The sequence below is a fragment of the Mirounga angustirostris genome, unplaced genomic scaffold, assembly GCF_029215605.1.
Source record: "Mirounga angustirostris isolate CCGP_5_RB_7025 unplaced genomic scaffold, mMirAng1.0.hap1 SCAF_8, whole genome shotgun sequence".
Taxonomy (NCBI): domain Eukaryota; kingdom Metazoa; phylum Chordata; class Mammalia; order Carnivora; family Phocidae; genus Mirounga; species Mirounga angustirostris.
The window spans coordinates 106,546,631-106,568,974 of record NW_026991716.1 but is presented as its reverse complement, the minus strand read 5'-3'; positions in this window follow the sequence as shown (position 1 = coordinate 106,568,974).

The following is a 22,344-nucleotide window of genomic DNA, read 5'->3' as shown; positions in this document are numbered from 1 at the left end:
AAAAAAATATCATATCAGTTGACTTTTCTGAGTTTATTTTACTAGGTACAATTGAATTAAATAATTATTGTGATCTTGCTTTCTGTAAGTCTTTAATGGAGAATATGTTATAACTTTACTTGAGAACATTGAAAGATATATAGATAAATTAAGACTTATACTATGGACTTGAGTAGAAATACTTAATGTTGTAAAGCCAAAACTAAGCTACACATTCAATGCAACCATAAAGTATACATACATTATTTTTTAGAAATTTAAATCCATAACTGCCAAGAACAAATTTATTAGAAAATGCAAAGAGGAAAATTTTCCCTTGCAGATATTCAAATATATTATAAAGTTATAATAAGTAAAACAGAATGCTTTCACAAGAGGAATAAACAAACATTCAAGGTGACACAATAAATAAAGACAAAAAAATAAAGACTAAAAGCAGAAACTTACATGTAGAGATTTAGATGATAAAATTGGTATATTAGATCAGCAGGTAAAAGTGGCTTGTTTGATAAATAATCAGAAGACAATATTAGAAAATGTTGCCTCTGATAAAAAATACATAAAAATATAAAGAAGATTAATACATTTGATTACATCTGAAATAGAAGAATGTGACAGAGGTCATCATAGAATAGGTGAAAAGACAAATGATAGGGAGATGGTGATAACATATTTTAATATAGGAAAGGGTTAGGAAGGGAATAGTACCCAATTATAGATATGGAATTTCTAATAGATGTGAAAAAATAGTAGAAAAATGGACTAATGAGCAAGCAAGTCATAGAACAAGAATTAGGTAAAATTCATTATAAAATAAAAATGATACCATTTTTCATCCTTTTGATTGGCAAAGATAAGGAAGTTTTATAATATCAAGTATTTTTAAGGGTATCTAGAAAGAGAACTCATACCCTGGGTGGGTATGAATTGGTTCAACCACCTTGAAGGGAAGCACTTTTTATAGTTTAATTTTCCATTTCCTAATAGTCCACAATTTTACTTTTTAAGAAACACAATACACAAAAATGGCATGCAGATGGATTTTTTATTTAGTGATTTTTAACAGGGAAAATTGAGACAAGTTATATCTCTTAATCATGGGATATCAAGCAAATTGGAATAGCTATAGTATTTAAGATAATAAGGTACATTTAATTCTTTTTTTATTGTATTTTTTTATTATTATGTTATGTTAATCACCATACATTACATCATTAGTTTTTGATGTAGTGTTCCATGATTCATTGTTTGCATATAACACCCAGTGCAGAAAGTGCCCTCTTTAATACCCATCACCAAGCTAACCCATCCCCCCACCCCCCTCCCCTCTGGAACCCTCAGTTTGTTTCTCAGAGTCCATAGTCTCTCATAGTTTGTCTCCCCCTCCAATTTCCCCGCTTCATTCTTCCCCTCCTGCTATCTTCTCCTTCTTTTTTTAAAATATAATGTATAATTTGTTTCAGAGGTACAGGTCTGTGATTCAACAGTCTCACACAATTCACAGCGCTCACCATAGCACATACCCTCCCCAATGTCTATCACCCAGTCACCCCATCTCTCCCACCCCCTACCACTCCAGCAACCCTCAGTTTGTTTCCTGAGATTAAGAATTCCTCGTATCAGTGAGGTCACATGATACACGTCTTTCTCTGATTGACTTATTTCGCTCAGCATTTAATTATTTTTTAAAGAGTTATTTATTTATTTATTTAAGAGAGAGAGAGAGAGAGAGAGAGAGAGCAGGGGGAGGGGCAGAGGGAGAGGGAAAGAGAGAATCCTAAGAAGACTTCTGTCTGAGTGTGAAGGCCAACACAGGGCTCGACCCCAGGACCCTGAGATCACGGCCTGAGCCGAAATCAAGAGTCAGCCACTTAACCCATTGAGCCACCCAGGTGCCCCTAAGGTACAGTTAATTCTTGAATGATGCAAGGGTTGGAGGTGCCAACCCCGCCAAGCAATGAAAAATCTATGTATAAACTTCAACTCCCCCAAAACTTAACTACTAATAACCTAGTGTTGACCAGAAGCCTTACTAATAACATAAAGTCCATTAACACATATTTTGTATGTTATATGTATTATATACTGTATTCTTACAATAAAGTAAGCTAGAGAAAAAATCATAAGGAAGAGAAAATACATTTATAGTACTGTATCATATTTATGAAAAAAGTCCACATATAAGTGGACCAGTGCTGTTCAAACCTGTGTTGTTCAAGGGTCAACTGCATATAATAACTAACAATTTTCAGTGCTTGTTATTGATGAGACTCCATCATAAGCTCTTTAAACAATATAACTTATGTAATTCTTTTTTTTTATAAGATTTTATTTATTTGACAGAGAGAGACACAGCGAGAGAGGAAACACAAGCAGGGGGAGTGGGAGAGGGAGAAGCAGGCTTCCCGCTGAGCAGGGAGACTGATGCGGGTCTCGATCCCAGGACTCCGGGACCATGAGCTGAGCTGAAGGCAGACGCTTAACGACTGAGCCACCCAGGCGCCCCTAACTTATGTAGTTCTTACAACATCCCTATGAGACTGAGATTATTCCAATTTTATAGGCATAGAAAGTGAAGGGAAGAAAGGCTAAATAACTCAACCAAGATCATGGATAATAATACCAGGAGTCAAGATTTTTACTGAGACAGTCCAATTCCTAGAGCAGTTTTTAATCATAACTACTGTGGGTGTTCTTTTCCTAAGGCTGCCTAAATAAAATACCACAAACCAAGTGGCTTAAAATTATACAAACTTATTCTCTCATAGTTCTAAAGTATTAGAAGCTCCAAATCAAAATGTCCCCAGGGCCACGCTTTCGCTGAAGGCTCTAGAGAATACTTCCATGCCTCTTTTTACCTTCTGGTGGTTGTTGGCAATCCTTGGCATCCTTGGCTTGTAGATGGATTTCTCCACTTCCTGCCTCTGTCTTTGCATAGCTGTCCTCCCTATGTGTGTGTGTCTCCTATGTCCAAATTTTTCTCTTCTTACAGGGATCCTAGTCTTTCAATTTCAGGTCCACCTTGGTCCAGTATGACTTCATTTTAGGTTGACTACACATATGTAAATACCTTATTTCCAATGAAGGTTACATTCGCAGGTTCCAGTTAACATGAATTTGTGTGGGGGCGTTAATCAATCCAATAAACCATACTATAAAGTTCTCCTAGACATACTGCAGAGCAACACAATGAAAGTTGACATGTGATGTGTACAGTGACAGTTATTAATGTCTTTTTTGAGATGCCCCCATAGAATAACCCTATATATATATATATATATATATATATATTTAAGATTTTATTTATTTATATGACAGAGAGAGACGCAGCCAGAGAGGGAACACAAGCAGGGGGAGTGGGAGAGGGAAAAGCAGGCTTCCCGCTGAGCAGGGAGCCCGATGCAGGGCTGGATCCCAGGACCCCATGACCATGACCTGAGCCAAAGGCAGATGCCCAATGACTGAGCCACCCAGGCACCCCCCTATATATATTTTCTACGAATATACAAGTATAAATACACAGAAAAAAATACTGAAAAGAAGCCAATAACTTAACTGGAGAGAATGGATGTTAGGTCACCTGGGAAGTTTCCAGAATTGTAAAGAATCCACGTGAAAGATATTTCTTTACCAAATACTGATTTAAACCTTTAGATTGCAATTAGAACAGCTTATCTGAAGTCAATGGCCATAAACCTTAGACAAGATTGCTGAAGATGAGTTGGACTATTTCAGTAGCACTCATAGTTTTTAATGACATTGAGAGAATACTTTGAAATATTTATTTATTTATTTATTTATTTTTAAAATTTTATTTATTTGAGAGAGAGAGAATGAGAGAAAGCACATGAGAGGGGGGAGGGTCAGAGGGAGAAGCAGACTCCCCGCTGAGCAGGGAGCCGGATGCGGGACTCGATCCCGGGACTCCAGGAACATGACCTGAGCTGAAGGCAGTCGCTTAACCAACTGAGCCACCCAGGCGCCCCTACTTTGAAATATTTAAAATAATTTTGGTAATAACTGGAAAGCAACAAAGGCCATTACTCTGGATTTCTGAAAGAACAACATCTGTTTCTGGCTGTAGAAGCCAGGGCTGCTGGTGAAGATATTTATGTGATGGGTCCAAGCATGTTTTTCCAGCTTCCCAAGACTAAATGAAGATTCCATAAGCTGAGTAGAACAAAAGGGTAGCCATATGTTCTGTGCAGAAGGGCTGCTTAAGAACCAAACCACCATGAGAAGTCTTCCTTTTAGACCTAAGATGACACAGAAACATGTATAGACTGGCTGAGAAAAGGACAGTGTAGTGGATATCAGTGTGGACCAATGACCAGAGAACAGACGACAGCTAAGAACTTCTTAGAAGAAAGCTTCATGGAAAGATGAATGTTAAGAAACAGGTGCGTCCTAGCTGTTCCTTGGCATTAGACGAACACTCTATTTCTCCTAACACCAGCCCATCCACTGGGTTTACATAGTACCCTCGAACAAGGGGATTGAGAAAAACGTGACTGTAAATTCAACCATTCTGGGAGGACTCCTCTCACAATGTATCTGTATATCACAATGTATATCAAATCATCACAATGTGCACTTAAATATCTTATACTTTTATTTGTCAATTATACCTCAATAAATCTGAAAAAAATTATAATAATTAATTGCCCAGTCCTAATGTTCTCCACCCAGTGAAGAAAAAAAAAATTAAGTTGACTGAGATTAAGTTTATGACAATCGAGGTGGAATGGTAGATAAGCAAAAAGTTTTATAAGACAACATCGGATAAAAGATAGCGTATTTGAAAAAAGTGTGTATACCATGACCACTTCCAAGTATTTAGGCTTAAAAAATAGTTTTTTTTTCCACCTGGTAGTTAGTTGGGTGAAATATAAATTTAATAATAAAACAATATGAGATTTCTTTTGTATATTCAAGTGTACGGCCTGAGATTTATATCTCTAACCAGATGACAAGGTTACCACAGGGGAGAACTCAGGGATTGAGGAGAAGAAACAATGGAAACACAAACTATCTGAAATAATTTTGGGGGAATATTTTAATTTTGACAAAGAGAATATTAATATAGTACTTACATAATTAAAATTATGTTATGATTCTGAAGTTTTTTTGCTTTTTTGTTCTCAAGGTTTATGTGAAAATTTAAATATACATTATAACCTTTTAGGTAAATAGTGATTTTACTAATTTGTAAACTCTGCCTTTCGAACATCCATATAAAACTGATGATATGGAGTGTGCATATAAAGCACATGTGATCTTGACTAAAGAGGCTTTTCATTTTTTCCCCTTATCCTTTATCCTATTCTTGGAGAGCCTGAATATAAGTAAAATTAGTAAAAACATTTCTTCAACAAATACCTTTGGCTTCGCCTGGGTGGCTCAGTCGGTTAAGCGTCCACTTTCGGCTCAGGTCATGATCCTAGAGTCCCAGGATTGAGCCTGCATCGGGCTCCCTGTTCCTTCTGCTTCTGCTCCTCCCCCATCGTGTGCTCTTTCTTTCTCTCTCTCTCAGATAAATAAATAAAATCTTTAAAAAAATAAAAAGAAAATAAAGTCCCTGTATGGGTGGAACTTACCCTTTAGTGGGGGAGATTCAGACAATAAGCAGACACAGCTGGGAAGAGGTCTGAATAAAAATGAAAGAAAAGGTATGAAGAAAGGGAAGGGTAACTGGAAGTGTCATTTTATACAACCTGATGAGACATTTCTAAGCCAGGAGACCTTTGAACAGAACCCTAAAAGAAATGAGTAAGTATGGTAGCTAGCCTCCTTAGGGAGCCCCTAGGTGATCCTCGCCTCCTAGTATTTACACACACGTTTTAGTGGTTATCAGTGATCTAATGACCTACCCTGATTCAGAACTGGTCTGTGACCAGTAGTGTGGCAGAGATGATCACTGGGACATCCCAGGCTGAGTCACAAACAGCAATGTGGATTTCACTTCCCCCTCTGCATCCCTCATCTGAAGAATTCAGCTGCTGGGTTGAGGACAACAGTCAAGGCACTCAGGGGAGAGGCTTGTGTCAGAACACAATGAGGCCTCCCTCAGAGTTACCTTGCCAGGCATGTGATCAACCTTCCAAATAGCTCCAGTTCCGTTAAAGCTGCAGATAACTGCAGGACTGGGCAACGTCTTGAATTGCAACCACCGGAGAGGCCTGAACCAGAACCACCTGATGAAGTGACTTCTGAATTCCTGATCCACAGAGATAATGTGAGATAAAAAACATTTGTCTCTTTAAGTCACTACTTTATGGGGATAATATATTTCCAAGCAATAGATAATTAATGTAACAAGCTCTCTGGGGGAAAAACACTCTGGCAAGAAGGAGCAGTTCCTGTAAAGGTCTTGATGCAAGAGCCTGCATAACTTCCGGAAACAGCAAGCTTAATGATACAGTTCCAGCTGAGCAGGGAATGACATCAGAGAGATGACTATATAGGTCTTATATGGTATATACCATAGAATAGGCTATGGTAAAGATTTTGACCTTTCCTTGAATGAGGTGGGAAGCCTCTGGAGGATTTTGAGGAAAGTAGGGACATGATTCCATTTGTTACATTCCGTTTATGACGTTAGCTGCTGTATGGATGAGACTATTTCATCCATACAGCAGACCGTTTCAGGTGGTGTAAGCATGCAGCGAAGATAGCAGGCTTGTTTTTTCCTATCTGGTGGGGTTTAAGTCCACAGTTTATTCTTGGATTCCATATATTAACTGACCTTAGCCACTTTTTTTCTTTAAGTTAGTTTTTTCCTTAAGTTACTTTGGGTTTGCAATCAAACAATAATATAGGCGTAACAAAATTTATATTTCTTTAAATAAACCATTATATGGGTGAAATTTTTTAATTTTGGGAGGAGATTAGTGATAATTTCAAGAAAGAAGTATCACAGATGCTGGAGTTCTTAAATACCAGCTAACATTTAAATTGGAAATGAATCAACAGTCAGTTATAAATTTTACTTCTGAATTTAAATAATAGACATGTAAAAATATTATTTTTATTCTGGGATTACTATTTTATGTGTTGATGTCAATTCTACTAGTTAATGTTTACATTGTTGGCTTTTACAGTTTGACTTCCTTTTTTTATTTGACTTGGAACTAAATTGTATATAAATAATTCTTAATTTCTGATTGATTAAACCACATCATACTAGTATTTTCATAGGTCAAAATTTGTAGAAGTATTCTTTTCTAAGTAAGGAATTGAGAGTTAATTGATAATATGGTGGAAATTAAAATCTATTGTTTATTAAAATATTAACAGACCTAAAAATTAAGAAAGAAAAATATTTCATTTGAATAAAAATCTTGACGTGTTGGTCAAAACCTGTACTTAACTTGGTTATTAATTTTCTACAAGCTACGTTCCTTATGTGTTTAAGGACCTTTGACTTTTTAGGAGTATTATCAATGTGTGCTTAAAATATCCTTTTGTACCTTGCTGATATTTACTTTATGTCCAGCTGCATTTACTGATGCTAAAATACTTAGTAGACAATTTGGCAATCATAAATTTTGAAAGGCCAGAGAAAGTCTAAAGGGTTTTTCAGTGGGATTAAATCCTGATATATCATAGGGCAGAAATTTGAATTATGGAACTGTTTGAATGAAGCTTTGTGCCTAAAGGACTATTATATTTATGCCACAGGAGATTGTGTTCTCTCTCTCTATATATATGTTTGTGTGTGTGTGTGTGTGTGTTTTCAGTCTGTAATTAAAGCAATGTTAATGTGCTTTCTGTCTCTATGGATTTGTGAATTCTAGACATTTCATATAAATGGAATTATAAAATACACATAAAATATATATTAATTACATATAATTATATTATACATTTAATAGATTTATATTATATAAAGTATATTTATATTACATAAAATAATTATATTACATATTATATATATGACATATAATTATATATAAAATTAGAGACTGAAAATATTTCTCAAGTAGACATTTTATTTTATTTATTTATTTATTTAAAGATTTTATTTATTTATTTGACACAGAGAGAGACACAGTGAGAGACAGAACACAAGCAGGGGGTGCGGGAGAGGGAGAAGCAGGCTTCTCACCAAGCAGGGAGCCGGACGCGGGGCTCGATCCCAGGACGCTGGGATCATGACCTGAGCTGAAGGCAGACGCTTAACAACTGAGCCACCCAGGCGCCCCTCAAATAGACATTTTAATAAATAAAGAAAAGATCTTTATCCATGAAGAGGGAGAGATACTTTTTTTAAAAGAGAGCTTTTGAGTTTTGTTTTGTTTTGTTTTCAATTTTTGTTGTTACATATGTTAGTGAGTATGATGGGTAAAATAGCTAAAGAAAATAATCAGGCAGGGTTTCACGTTGGAAATAGAAACCACTCTATATATGTAAACAAGATGTTATTTAATACAAGGGTTTAAATGCTTTGCAAAATTAGATGGGGTCAACCAGCAGTTTCCAGGCTGGGGCTCTTGAAATGACTCCCAGAATAACACAAAAATGATCCAGTAGGGAGCGATCCTGTGTGACGTCACCACCAGTTGTACCAGTCTGGGTCAAAGGTGATCACCCTCACAAGAAGTGTCTAAACCCAAGGGAATTAAAGAATGGTGCATCGAACTAGTAGAATTTGAGGTACTTAGAAGTTTGGGAAATGTAACTTTTAGTTTCCCAACCTCTTAAAATAGCAGTGGGTAAAATAAAGGTTGAGAAATTCAATTGAACTATCTACCATTGCAGATTAAAAATGTATTTTAGAACAAATTACAAAGAATACCACAAGAAATTCTCAAAGTTATTTTAAATTGAAGACAAGGAAAAATCTGGAGAATTTAATTCTGATACATATATAGCAAGTGGCATATAGTAGGAGGTCAATAATATATTTCTGGAATAATTAGTTTATAAGTTGTTAGGGAATAGAGGAGCAAAATGTCATGGGTAACTCATTTTTAATTCCAATTTTAATTTTGATGATCTTAGAAAACTCCTATGTTTTTTGAGGCACAGAAGTGAGAGTTACTTTAAAAATGTTAAGTAAGTAGAATGCTAAAGACATTATATCAAGTGAATATGCATAAACTGATTGTGAAAATGGCATCACAAAGTAAAGCAGAATTTTTGATTAAAATACACACACCACAAATTGATGGACTTTCCTCAAGATGTTCAGAAAATAAAGAATGTTTTAAAATAAAATTGAGAAAGTTCTGAGGATGCATAAAATAAAAATCTTTCATAATTTCACTGCCATTTTGGCATATTTCTTCACTTCTTTTCCCTAAGTATTAAAAAAAATTATAGAATATCATGTGTTACCATTTTGTATCCTCTATTTTTTACACAGCAACATATTTAAGCATTTTTATAGTGTTAAAATTATACAAAGTCAACAAATTAAGAGCTGCACAGTAATTCTTTATATGCACAAAACATAATTCATTTGTACTCTTTTGTCACCTATTTTGGCTTATTGCAGTTTTTCACTGTTATTAAAAAAATGCTCTCATGAGTGTTTATTTTGTCTAAATCTTTTAATGCAATTCGTATAACATTTTTCACAAATTCCTTCCCAAAGATTTCTTCCCTTCTAATACTTTTAAAGGCTATGCTTTTTTTAAACTTTAAAACTTTATGTATGTTGATCAAATGATCCCTCACCTCCATGACTAAAAATGATCCAATTAGTTATAAGAAAGAAAAAAAATAGAATTGAAAGAGATATTCTGATCCAAGACCTGATGTGGAAGAAGTCAAGGATTTTATATTTGGGAACCTGAATGTTAAAGATAGTGTTTTGAAGACTTGTTGACGTTTTTCACAGAACTGAGGACACTCTTTCTGAGAGAAGTAAAATTGTTACAGGACTATTGGTAGATAGTTTAAAGCATTGGTCCTGCAGGCAAGTGTTCCATTCTGTCTTTGGTTTTGGCTTAGGTCACATAACGACTTTCTTACATTAGGTGAAGACCTCGAACTTTCAAATGATAAATTTACTCTCATTTTCACCTCGCTAGGATATGGCCATCATTGTCTTTTGTAATATTATGTCTTTCACACATACCTTGGAAATACGCAACTGAAAAGCTAGCCATTGTGTGTGTGTGCATGGCATCAGCTGTTCTATCTACTAAGTTATTTCAAGGTTAAATATGATTTTATGTTGTTTACTTAAATAGTAACTACATAATTATAACCCTTGCATTTATGATTAAGGATTTGCAAACAGCTTTGCAGCCATTACCTTCTTAATCTTTACAACTTGCTCTGAGGGCTTACCTTGGTAACTCTAAGCATTTCTGATTTATAGATGCAGAAAATGAAATAGACAGGTGAGATTATTTATTTGTAATAGATATTGACTGAGCTGGGAATGAAGCCAGGACTCTGGAGTGTTGTTCATTCTCCAGTCTTGTATCTTGGTTATAGAATCTAATGATTCATTATATTAATTGAGTTATAACAACATAGCAAATTATCTGACACCTGACATTGTATCAGATGGAACCACACTCTTACAGTCTTATAATCAATGAGGTAAACAATGGCATCTCTAACATACTTTAAACTGAGGGCTTCCTGAATCTAAATTCAATCTATTAAACTAAAACACTAACTGGTAGTGTTACCATAATGTATATTTTAGTTCATTACAATAATTGGAAAATTGGTAATCTTAGAATACCTTATATAAAGACTCTAAATCAAATAGACCTTTTAATTGTATAGAATACTATAATCCATAAATACCAGAAACAATGTTGAATAAGAACTGGTTGAAAGTACTAGCCTTTTATTCAACATACAACTAATTAATTGTGACATAGTGTAAGAACCAAGTCATGGAAGGCCATTAGGAAGGTCATGGAAGGGTGGATCAGAAAATGCCAGACCCAGTAGTATTGATCAGGCCATGGCATGAGACAAATATTGGGCTGTGTCCAGTAGATAAGAAATTCTTGTGTCTGGAAGGCAGATATGTGACTTTTTTGGTATTAAAAAAATACAGATTGGTAATTAGCTTCTGGAAGAATAGACAAACCTAGGGATAAGTACTAAACACGGGAGAACTGGAGAGAGTGTTCCAGATTGTATATAATCAATGATACACATATCAGCGGACACATATTTGAACCATATATCCAAAATCAAAGATTAGCTTCTCTCTGCTGTCTTCTTCCTAACTAATTGATGATTGGCAGGCAAGCATTTACAGGTGTACTATGAGTTCTCAAGGCATTGGAATAATGAGAGAGAGGTAATATTAGTTGCTTCTAGGCCAAATATTATTAGACTTAAAATATTAAGTTATATGTCAGTCAGATTTCTCTAAGAAACAGAACCAGTAGGATTAAATTGGTGGAAACAGAACCAATATATAAAAAAAGATTTATTTTAAGCATTTGGTTTATATTAACATGGGGCTGGAAAGTCCAAAATCTGTAAGTCTATCTCATAGGTTGGAATTTTCAAGTAGGAAATGATGCTGCAGTTCTGAGACAGAATTTCTTCTTCCTCAGGGAAACCTGAGTTTTGTAATTAGGGTCCTTCGACTGATTGGATCAGGCCCACCCAGATTATTGAGGATAATCTCCTTTATTTAATTTAATTTAAATAATTTAATTTAATTTAAATAACAATCTTAAATAATTTAATTTAATTTAAATAATTTAATCTTAAATGCAGATCTTATCTACAAAAACTTCCACAAAAACACCTAATTTAGTGTTTAATTGAATAATTGGGTACTATAGCCCAGCCAAGTTGACACACAAAAGTAACCATCACAACTTCCTAAAATCAATTGTAAAATTTATAGCTCAAAGAATAGATTTATAAAAACCAGGTTATAAATATTTTCTAAGTATTTGTTAGGGTATATTTATTGAAGAGCTGTAGGGAAGAATTGAGGAGCAATCCTTTTGTAGGGTATAAACATGTGAGGGCAGAGGCTTGACTGGAACTTAAAGGAGGAGTTTAATCCAATGACCCACTGAAATTATTGTAATCTCAGAGTAATAGCTGGAGATCATAAGGCATTTCTCTGATAAGATTTCTCAACAACGTTCTGATACATGAATTATTTAATATAAATATTCATGTTTCTTTTATAGTAGTTCATTTCTGTGTTTGTAATTTACTTATTTCTTCACTAATTTTTGCACATAATTGTATATATGTCCAGTGGTACCAACTCTAATCTTTTTAGAGCAAACCCATAGAAAATTGTTTAACAGAGAAAATTTGCTTACTGTCTGTTTGCATTTGCTCTACCCTTTGGTTTCCCACTTACTTAGGGCTCCTTTTAGGTTAATTTGGTTTCCAAGACTTACAGGTCAGGTTCCCTATAAGCAAAACTTGATATAGGGATTCTTACACATGTACTTATTGTGAATGGTCTCGAGAGAGAGTCAGGGAAGCAGGATATGGTATATGGAAAAAATTGGTCTTGGGCATGCCTCGTCTGATTGCACAGTGAAGTTTTAGGAAGAATGCACCATAGATTTAGTTTAACTAGGGTCAGGTGGAGTACTCAATCGAGCCTTTGGTCAAGTTGTACCCCTGGGGGATGCATGGGGTGGCACATAGCCTCTTAGTTAAATTGGCTTCCAGTTGGTTGTGGGAAATTCTAAAAACAGGGGAATAGGTGTGAGTTGTTATCAGCCAATATTCATAACAACTAGAGAGTATAAGTCATTTTCCTTCCATATTTACTCTCAGCTTCCTGAAATACCGTTCTTTCTAATATATCTATTTGGGTTAGCAACTCTTTTTCATCGCTAATGACCTTCCAGGAAGGATATTTTTGCTGGACCTAGTAATTGGTGCTCTCTTTCTGATATTACCATGTTATGCCTTGCTAGGTGGGGCAAGTGATGATTAGGCCACCATATGTATTGCTACTATTGGGCATTTGTGGTGTGGATACAATCTGGGTACACAATAAGCACCCAAATATCAGGTGTTTCAAAGTATGTTCTGTGATATATGATTATATCATCTCTATTTCCTATTCCCCTCAAGGATATCCTGGTTCTATTTCTACTTTCCTTATACTCTTTCAATCTACATTCACTTTTGATATGGTTGAAAGAATAAAGCAAGCTCTGGCATACTTGTCAGACAACAGCAACCTGTGTCTCATCATTCCTAAACAACTCTTTTATCAGTGTGCTGCCATCTTGATTAACTGACACATCGTGTGCAGATGCTTAGCTCTTCATCAACCCACGCTTCATTCAATTCAAAGGTAATTCCTCTCTCTGATACCTAACAAGAACCAAGTAGTAAATACAAACCTATATAGTAAACTAAATGGTAGCTACAACTGGCAATTCTAATTGGCTATTGGTCAGCTGGGTCACCAGGGGCACTGCATTACATTTTTTCCCCAGGTGGAGTCTTCAGTCACATCCAGTAAAATAAGCATGAATCTAATTTTTCTTCTCTGAAGAAAACAGATCAGGTGATTTCTCCCAGCACTGACCATTCATCAGGACACAATCTGACAGATAGCTGAGATTATTCTCTAGCTCTAGAATTTCCTGTAAAAATCTCTTGTTCTTATGGGAATAATGTTATCACATTATGTACTGGAGCTTCGATCCATTGTGTGCCCCCTTCGCATTTGCCATAATCTTTATAGCTTCCATTTATTACCCATGTTAACCTCTACACTTTTCCCCTGTTCGGACAATTTGATTCAGCACTACTGCTTACTCACAGAGCAGCCTATAACATCAGCCATGCCAAGACCTTTCTATGGTACAATAGAATACAAGTTGTTTTTCAAAGGTATATAATTTTCCCCTGCAGATGGCATGAGGTTTGAGAAACCCAGTGGTCTGAACTGTGATTTTCCCCTGGGGCTTAATATAAATTCCTCTTGCTGTATATTTTCCCATTGCATATCCTTAGGGTTTTCTGAGTGTATCGTGCAAAGGGTAGCCTAGATTTGCTACAGAGACCTTCTCTATACTAGGCTCCATTTAAAGCTGACATCCTTTTATATCACCTGGATATGGGGTGGAACACTGTTTACAAGTGTAGAATATGTTACCCATAGAACCCAAGGAGGCTGTCAGGCATTGTCATAGGTCTTCACTGTGGGAGCCACAATATTCAATAATTTGGCCTGTGCGTTAGATAAGATATCCGAGCTTGTCACTAACTGCTGATCCACTAGAAGTTTTACTTATGCGATGGATCTCTGCATCTTCATATAGGGTTTATATCATTCCTTAAGAAGCACAAGTGTCTTACCAAAGCCTTTAATGTGCTCAGGTGACCTGATTAGCATGATTTTATGTATTGATATGATGGTCTATGGAATGTGCAGATGATCTAGATCTCTTGAGACTATCTTTCAACAGAAAGTGGGAGAGTTGATATAACTCTGGGACAAAACTGCAAATGTACACTTTTGTCTATTTCATGTGCATGTGAGTTATTTTTGATCCTCTTTATGATAAGGTCAGGAAAGAATGCATTTGCCAAATCAATGGCTGCATGTCACATGTCATGTTAATCTACTCTAGCAAAGGATACTACATCTTTCATAGTGACTGAAATTTGCTGTATGTCCTTTTCAGAAAAAGTTTGCCAACCTCTGATCTAACAGGTATAAGAGTTGTAATCCCCATCATATCTTAATTTAGTTTAAGAGCCTGTGGAAATCAGATAGATTTAGAAGGGTCGTAGTAGGACCACCACAAGTTCAAAGGTGTAGTAGTATCAATATTTTAGGCTTTGTGAGTCACGTGATCTCTCTTGTAACTACTCAACTCCACTGTTGTCATGTGAAAGCAGCCATAAATAATACATAAACTGATGGGTTTATAATAAATCTTACTTACAAAAACAGATGGTGGGATGGTTTTAGCCTGTGGGTCACAGTTTGCCAACCCCTGCTTTAGATCCTTAATAGTGGTACTCATTTCCACCATCCATCAGGATGCAATATTGTTTTTGAGTCACTCCATTGGTTTATGGGTATGTAGGTGTTAAAGTGTCACCTGCTTGGCCTTCCCCACTGTGAGAGCTCATACTCTGCAAGCCAAGGACTCTTTGTGGACGATAGGCTCACTACTAAATATGGCTACCCAAATTACTCATTCAGCGACTTGGGAAGTCACTACTGAGTGGGCACAGTGGACCTATTTGGGACCTGGAGTCTCCTTCAATGACTTCCAGATCTGAAAACTTACTTAAGTCAAGGGATCATGATGTTTTATTGGGTGACTTCAGCCTTCTAATCACTTATTCCTGGTCCATTCTGATGACACAAATTAAATAGAATTGAATAGTTGCCCATCTACTTTGTCCCTAGAAACACCATGTTCTATTAATTATCTCCATAACTTTCTGTAAGTCAGATCTCCTTGTTTGTTATTCCAGCCTCACCTCTCATTGTGATAATTGGATCTTCCTGGCCTCTATCACTTTAGTGAGCTACCACCGCCTTTGTTAATAGAGAGCCTAGTTCTGTGACAGCTTCTCCAATTGTCAGCCCTAACCTAGAAAAGAGAAACCCACTGAATTTTTTAGTGATGCTGGTGTTCCTCTCATCAGGCCAGCAATAAAGTCTTGGTAAATGATGGTATATCCCCTGAGCTTTCCAGTAGAATATAATTATTTCGTGATTTTTCTAGCTTAACACAGTGCATCTACATTAGCAAATGCACTTCCTTGTGTCATTTAATCCCTTCCTACCTCATTTTCTCTGCAATTCTGAGATCTCACCCTCACTTAGAAAGGTCTAGATCTTCTTCCATACCTCTAAGAACTATCCTAGTATGGAGTTTTACTATCTCTTTGGGGTCCTTGTCAGAGTGTTAAATGCTGTATTTCAGAAGGGTGGACCCAAATTGATAAACTCTCCTTATTGAATCTTGTTTTCTATCCCCTTGATCAAACATACTGGCTGGCTAGTGAATTCCCTACTGAAGCATAGGGATTTCACCATAGATGAAAATTTTATCCATTAGGCTGCCACCACTATTAATCAGTTCTCCAACTACAATTAGTGATGAGGCCCTTATTGTCAGCCTGGATACGGTTGATGATTGATCCCACTCTAAAGCCCCACTTCTGGTACCAACAGTCATAGGTAGCATCCTCTGGGAAGCCGATTCTGAGATGCAGTTTACTGTTCATGGTTTTTATTAGGTGTCTTTAGAATCAATACCTGTGGAAGGCAGGGTAAGAAACAAGTTTTGGGGAGAGAAAGAAAGTCAAGCTGTGATACTTGTCAATAAGAGCTTCAGCCAACCACACAGAGAGCTCTGGAGCTTAAATGGGCTGTCAGAGTTGTCCTGCACTGGGTTAAAATGGCAGGGCATCCATACACCAATGTGGATCATCACTGTGGATGGGTCCCCCTGGGAAGTGTGTCACTTTCAGTGAGGCAGCTCTTTACTGCTGAGACCATTCCTATAGACAACACTGAGCAGTTGGGTGGCACATTGACCACAGGTGTCAATTTGGTTTAGTATGGATTCATGCGGTTACCATATAATATAATCCACTTGCCAGCTATGTTTAGATTTTTGTCCTCAGGGAATTTTTCCTAGAGCCATTTTGAAATGATTTATTTCCTCTTGATATCAAGAATAGTCCTTTGTCATGTTAGTGATTTCAGCAGGTACAAGAGGGGGTATGTCTTCATTTGGTCCGTCTTGATTTTCTTAGAGACTCCCATGCCACTGATGTTATGAACACAGAAAATGTAAATTTTAATTGAGGAACTCCTGTCAGTTAGCCAAGCAGCCTCTTTCATCTTGGTTGGGAGAGAGTCATAGTATTCAGATCATGGAGTGATGAGGGTAGCTGGATCCTCAGTGGGCTCTATCACTGGCAGTGAAGCAACCTCCTGAGGCAGAGGAATTGAGGAACTCGCCCTGAACATCAGCCGTGTTGCATGTCCTCAAACATACCATTTGTATTTTATCAATGGGCTCTGTTCTTCTCTTTGTCTCTTTATTGTTTCTCTGAGGCTATCCAAGACACCATAGGTAGTTTTAATCTCAGAATTATCAAATGTTCTTCTGTGGTGGGACCCAGCAGCAAGCTAGCTATGTTCCTTTATAAAGGACATGAAAACACCTACATGAGGGTGCTTTCAAATTTGAAACTCCAGCAGTATCCAAAGTAGAGCAGTATTTGATTTCTGCCATATACTCCAAATGACCTGTGATCTATTTGCAGATACTTTTAAAATCAACTGAGCATTTGGGCATCTTACCCCTCAGTAAAATTTGAGGGGTAATGCCTTCAACATAGGCATTTGTGAATCTTTTAGCTTTTGTCTTCTCAGAATCTCATCCCAAGGGGAATTCTTTATTTAACCCCTGCTAGTCTGTCTGTCTCCATGTTGGTCCCAAGAACAGACTGCTTAGCTTGTAGGTTAGATGGGGCCGTTTACAAAGGAGTTAATGGGAATCAGCACTCTAGTTTCAAATATTTTCTTATTCAAAGCAGCAATCTTTTACTGCCCTCTCAGAGCTGTGCCTGATATTCATGACCAAGAAGGGCTCAAGCAATAGCAAAGTTCCATCGAGTATGTCCAGTTAAAACCTCATGATGAGTATACACTGTTAGATCTTATTTGACTACAGAATACGCACATCTGACTTTATTCAAGCTGGGATATATGAAATGAATCTGAAAGGGACTTTTTGAGGTGCAAAGGTCAAGACTAGCATTGAAGATGTTCTCTTAGCTCCCAAACGTTGAGAGTGGGTTATGGATTCTCTGGTTAGGATCCTCTCAATTTCCCACCTTTTATTTCTGCTCTTCAACTGTCTTCTATAAAAGTCCACCCAGTAAAGTTGGTTACTGTTCCCTTTTTTCTTTTTTAATCCCTGCCCCAGCCTACTCAATATCACCCTTCTTTTGGGTAGCACAAATTCTCATTATTTACTACCATGAATGGTATACTTGGTCTAGGAAATCAGATCCATCACCTGAATAATTTCTTGGCATCCAAGAGCATGGTTATATAAGATGCCTAAAATTGGAGAACTCCTCTTCACAGTTTCTGTCATGGTGACTTACTCACATTAAGTTAGCTATCTCTTTTTAATCATCATACAGCTAAACTAAGAACACCTATACCCACATATTACTATGATTCAGAAAGAGGGTTCTAGTCAAAAAAAAGAATGGGGTTGTATGGTATTATGCTCTCAGGGTAAGTCAGCCAAATTTCATCTTTACCCTGGCATTAGGTTAATTGTCTTGACATCTGGATGGGGCTGCTTACAAATATTTGTAGACACTAGGACATGTGGTCAATCCAAATAATCCCTTTCATTCAGAACTATCTAGAATTAGTAATGGGATCCCCTAACCATTTATTCTGAGGATATATGTAGCAGGGATTCATCAAGCCTTTGTGAAAATTTTCCATAAAGCATTCTAGCTTTTTAACAGACTACCCTCTAGATGTCCTGGACATCTGGCCATGGCTCTTGACTACTTCTATGCTTTTTATGTTGATCAATGATCATAAGCAAGTTACTTTGTGAATGAATATAATATCTGCCCAGGTGACCACAGGAACATAAAAAGGCTTCCAGTAGTTGGGAAAAAAAAAAAAAAAAACTGGTTTGATTTCTTTCTGTTCCAATTTTCTGGTTGGAGATTTTTTTTCATCATGATGCCAAGAGCAGCTTAGAGTTCTCTGTCTATTCACTTAGTTGATTCCCCCAGGACTAAGTCTACTTTTTTTCAACGCCAACAGGTAAGACTTCTCCCCACAATCTTACCAAGGATGTTCAGGAATCAATCTAGGGCCTCAATTTCTCATCAAGTTTTCTTCCCTCTTTCTTTTCTTAACAAAAAACTCCTTATTATTTGTAAGTGTGAAAGATAATCTTGCCACTGCTATCAGTTTGTGCCATAAAATGTTGAATTGTCAAAGCAGACTTACCTGAATGAAAAATCTTACCAACACCACTTTTCTAATATTTAGCAAATTATACAAGCAGGCTAGGAGTTTCATATGGAGAGAGTGAGTTACCCTCGCATTGTTCTTTCCTTTTACCAAGGTTATTGCTCCGTTCCACCTCAGGCTACTGCCCCTAGGTAGCACTTCAGATCTAGGCCTATGGCAAGTCTGACTTTCCCAAACTCCTTGCACTTGCAGCTGCCTTCCTCCACTCCTCCCTGTGTCCATTGTATTTCATGGGGATTGGCTACTTTCCTATTAAGTGGCACACACAAATTCCCTGATTGAGGCAATTCTTTCCTTTAGCTCCCATTGCTACAGGCCCTTTGCATCTATTTCCTTTCTTCCTTTGTTAGTTCTTTAGCATTCCTAATTCCTGACTCTTTGGACCTTGTTTGTTTTATGGCAGGGGCTAGAAATCCTTAAGTGTTTTTAAGCAGAAAGGAACTCAATAGCAGAATTAGGGTGCTTACAAAATTGTGCTGGAGGGGCGCCTAGGTGGCTCAGTCTGTGAAGCATCTGCCTTGGGCTCAGGTCCTGGGATGGAGCCCCATGTCGGGCTCTCTGCTCAGCTGGAAGCCTGCCTCTGCCTGCAACTCTGCGTGCTTGTGGTCTCTCTCTCATCAAGTAAATAAATAAAATCTTTAACACACACACACACACACACACACACACACACACACACACACACACACACACACACACTCTCTCTCTCTCTCTCTCTCTCTCTCTCTCTCTCTCTCTCTCTCTGTGCTGGAGAAGTTAGAGGTCAAGAAATACTACTGCCACCTAGTGGTCAGGAAAGCGTTATGCTACTACCAACCTCACAGCTGCCACTGGCCCACATTTATTTCGTTAGCGTAGACAGAGAGGCTGCTCTAACACATAGAACGTCTGCTGCATCCTGTTTATCAGCCCGCTCCACTAAATAATGAAGAATGGCTCCCACCTTTTCTACATTCCAAACTCCAATGGGCGCACCTCAATGGTAGAAACTAATCTTATCCAGAAAACTAGCTGCAAGGGTATCTGGGAAATGTAGTTTTTAGCCCTACAGCCCCTGTGATACAGGGGTGGGGGCATAAAATGGAGTAGCAAATTCCATTGAGTGCCAGATGACAATACCTCACACTAATTGATAGCACTTTTGTGGTCTCAGAGGTTTATCTTACAACTTCAGCGTCCTGAGTCCACACCTGACATGATTCATTCTTTCTGCCTTTTTTCAGCCTTTTTCTATCATGCCTTTCTAGTAATTTCCCCTAATTTAAGAAGTGGCAGCTAGCTACTTATAATTTTTTTAAATTAATGATAATAGATTAATATTTTCACTGCTGGTGAAATATTTGCATTATTACTGAAACCTTCTGGAATCATTAACTTAACATTAACAATGACTCTATTGGAAATTCTAGGTCCCTTGGCCAGCCAACATAGGAAATATATTCTTTAAGTAAGATTTTGTAAGCCTCTCATCTTAGGCTTCACGTAAAACCTGCCCTCTTTGCCTCTGTCCCCAGAGGTGACTCCAGTGCATTATATTATGAAATAAATCAATCTCTTACTTTGTGATAAGGAAATTATGAGCTGTGTTTTTCTATCCCTAAAATAATAATGCACAAAATAAAAGGAATTTATTCTTCTGATATTTCTAGAAGACTAGAGAGGATTACTGTTGGTAGTAATGATAATGACACTATCCATTTCAAAAGTGACAAAAAAGTTTAAAAATACTTTGGAGTAAATCTTTAAAAACATTTTGTGTTGGCCCTTCCATGGTTTAGTTAGTAGGAACAATCTCAGAATTGCATCCCTTCAAAACCCCAAACTGATAATTGAGCAAATGGTTTAGAATTCCATTTTTAGAACTTGCTATTTATATGCTAAGATTGAACTCTAACATGGATTAAAATTCTTTGAAAATATCCCCAACATTGTATATCTCATGATAATTATGTTCTTGATTTTCTTATTGTTTGTTCTCTTGTCTATCCTTTTATCTTCCTCTCTTTTTTGCTTGCCTCGCTTGTTCACCGTAAAGATTTAATATACTTGTTATTTTTTCTTCAGCTGGTATTTTATTGTTTAAAGGAAATTTTTCATTGCTCAAATAGTGTATTTTTTTCCAACAAATTAAACACTGCTACCAAGCTGATATTTTTGATAAGTATAGAGCTTTTACTGTGATTGTACAGAACACCATGGTAGGAACATTATTCAGAGCAAAGTAGTCAAGATATTGTGACAGGACAAAAGAAGAGACCACAGAAAGAATATAATGGTTTTTTTTCCCCCTCTGGGGAATGAAAATTTGGTGTTACTAATGGTACTGATTTTTCACTGAGATATATGATTCACTATTTCTTAATGAATTCTTCTTGCTAATTAATATCAGACAGTGCAAACCACAGAGGATATAAACTAAAAAAAGTTTTAACCAGCCACTGAAGCCAAGTAAAAGAGTCCTAGATTTGTACAGAAAGGGGAAGATGACTACTTGTTTGCTTTACTAAATATCCCAAATGTGAGTAATATCTAGATGCAAATTTCAACTATGTGCACCCATTATGAACTAATTGAAAACCGTGCTACTTACTAAACTACAAGTAATACATGAAAGTGACTGAGAAAATGCATTTTTTATAATTTCCCCTGGAAAAAAAACCAAATGCCATCATTTCAATAATAATATGTTTAAATGCTCAAGGACATTTTAATGTTTTGTTAAGCAGTAAGGGCTAAGTTATTTGTGTAAGATGTGAACCACCGTGGCATTTTTATAGCCTGCTTATAAAAGAGGAACATGAGAGCATAGGGCTCAACTCCAGTATCTTAAAGGCAACCCCGTCTTATTCACGCCCATGCCAAGTGCTGTGCATGACACAGATTGGCCCTCAATTATTGTGTTCAATGAAAAACAGATGCTACAACAATATTAAGTAAGTTGTTCATTATAAAATATTACAGTTTATCAATGGGAAAGATTTGGATAAAGATTCAATATTCATTTAGTCCTACTTTGTGCCAAGAACTGTATTAATCTTTTACATGTGTTATTTTATTTACTTCTTTCAACAATCTGAGTATGCATCGGGAGGAGGGAACAGATACAGTTCATTAGTGAGTGATTTTATAGCATTAAGATTCAAATTTAAAAGAGAAAGAAACATATCACAGAAGCAATACTTGTTATGGCAACAGAAATTGTTGTCTCGTCTAGCAAGAAGAAATGGATTCTGGCTGAGGAGTTGCTGCGCCTTTAGGAGGCATGGCCAGGGCAAGTACGTACTGTGGGTACCATGGTGGTAGTGACAGTGGCCGCTACCACGGCACTGGGGACTCTTTGTTGCCAGGAGCCAGCAGGCAAGAAAAGG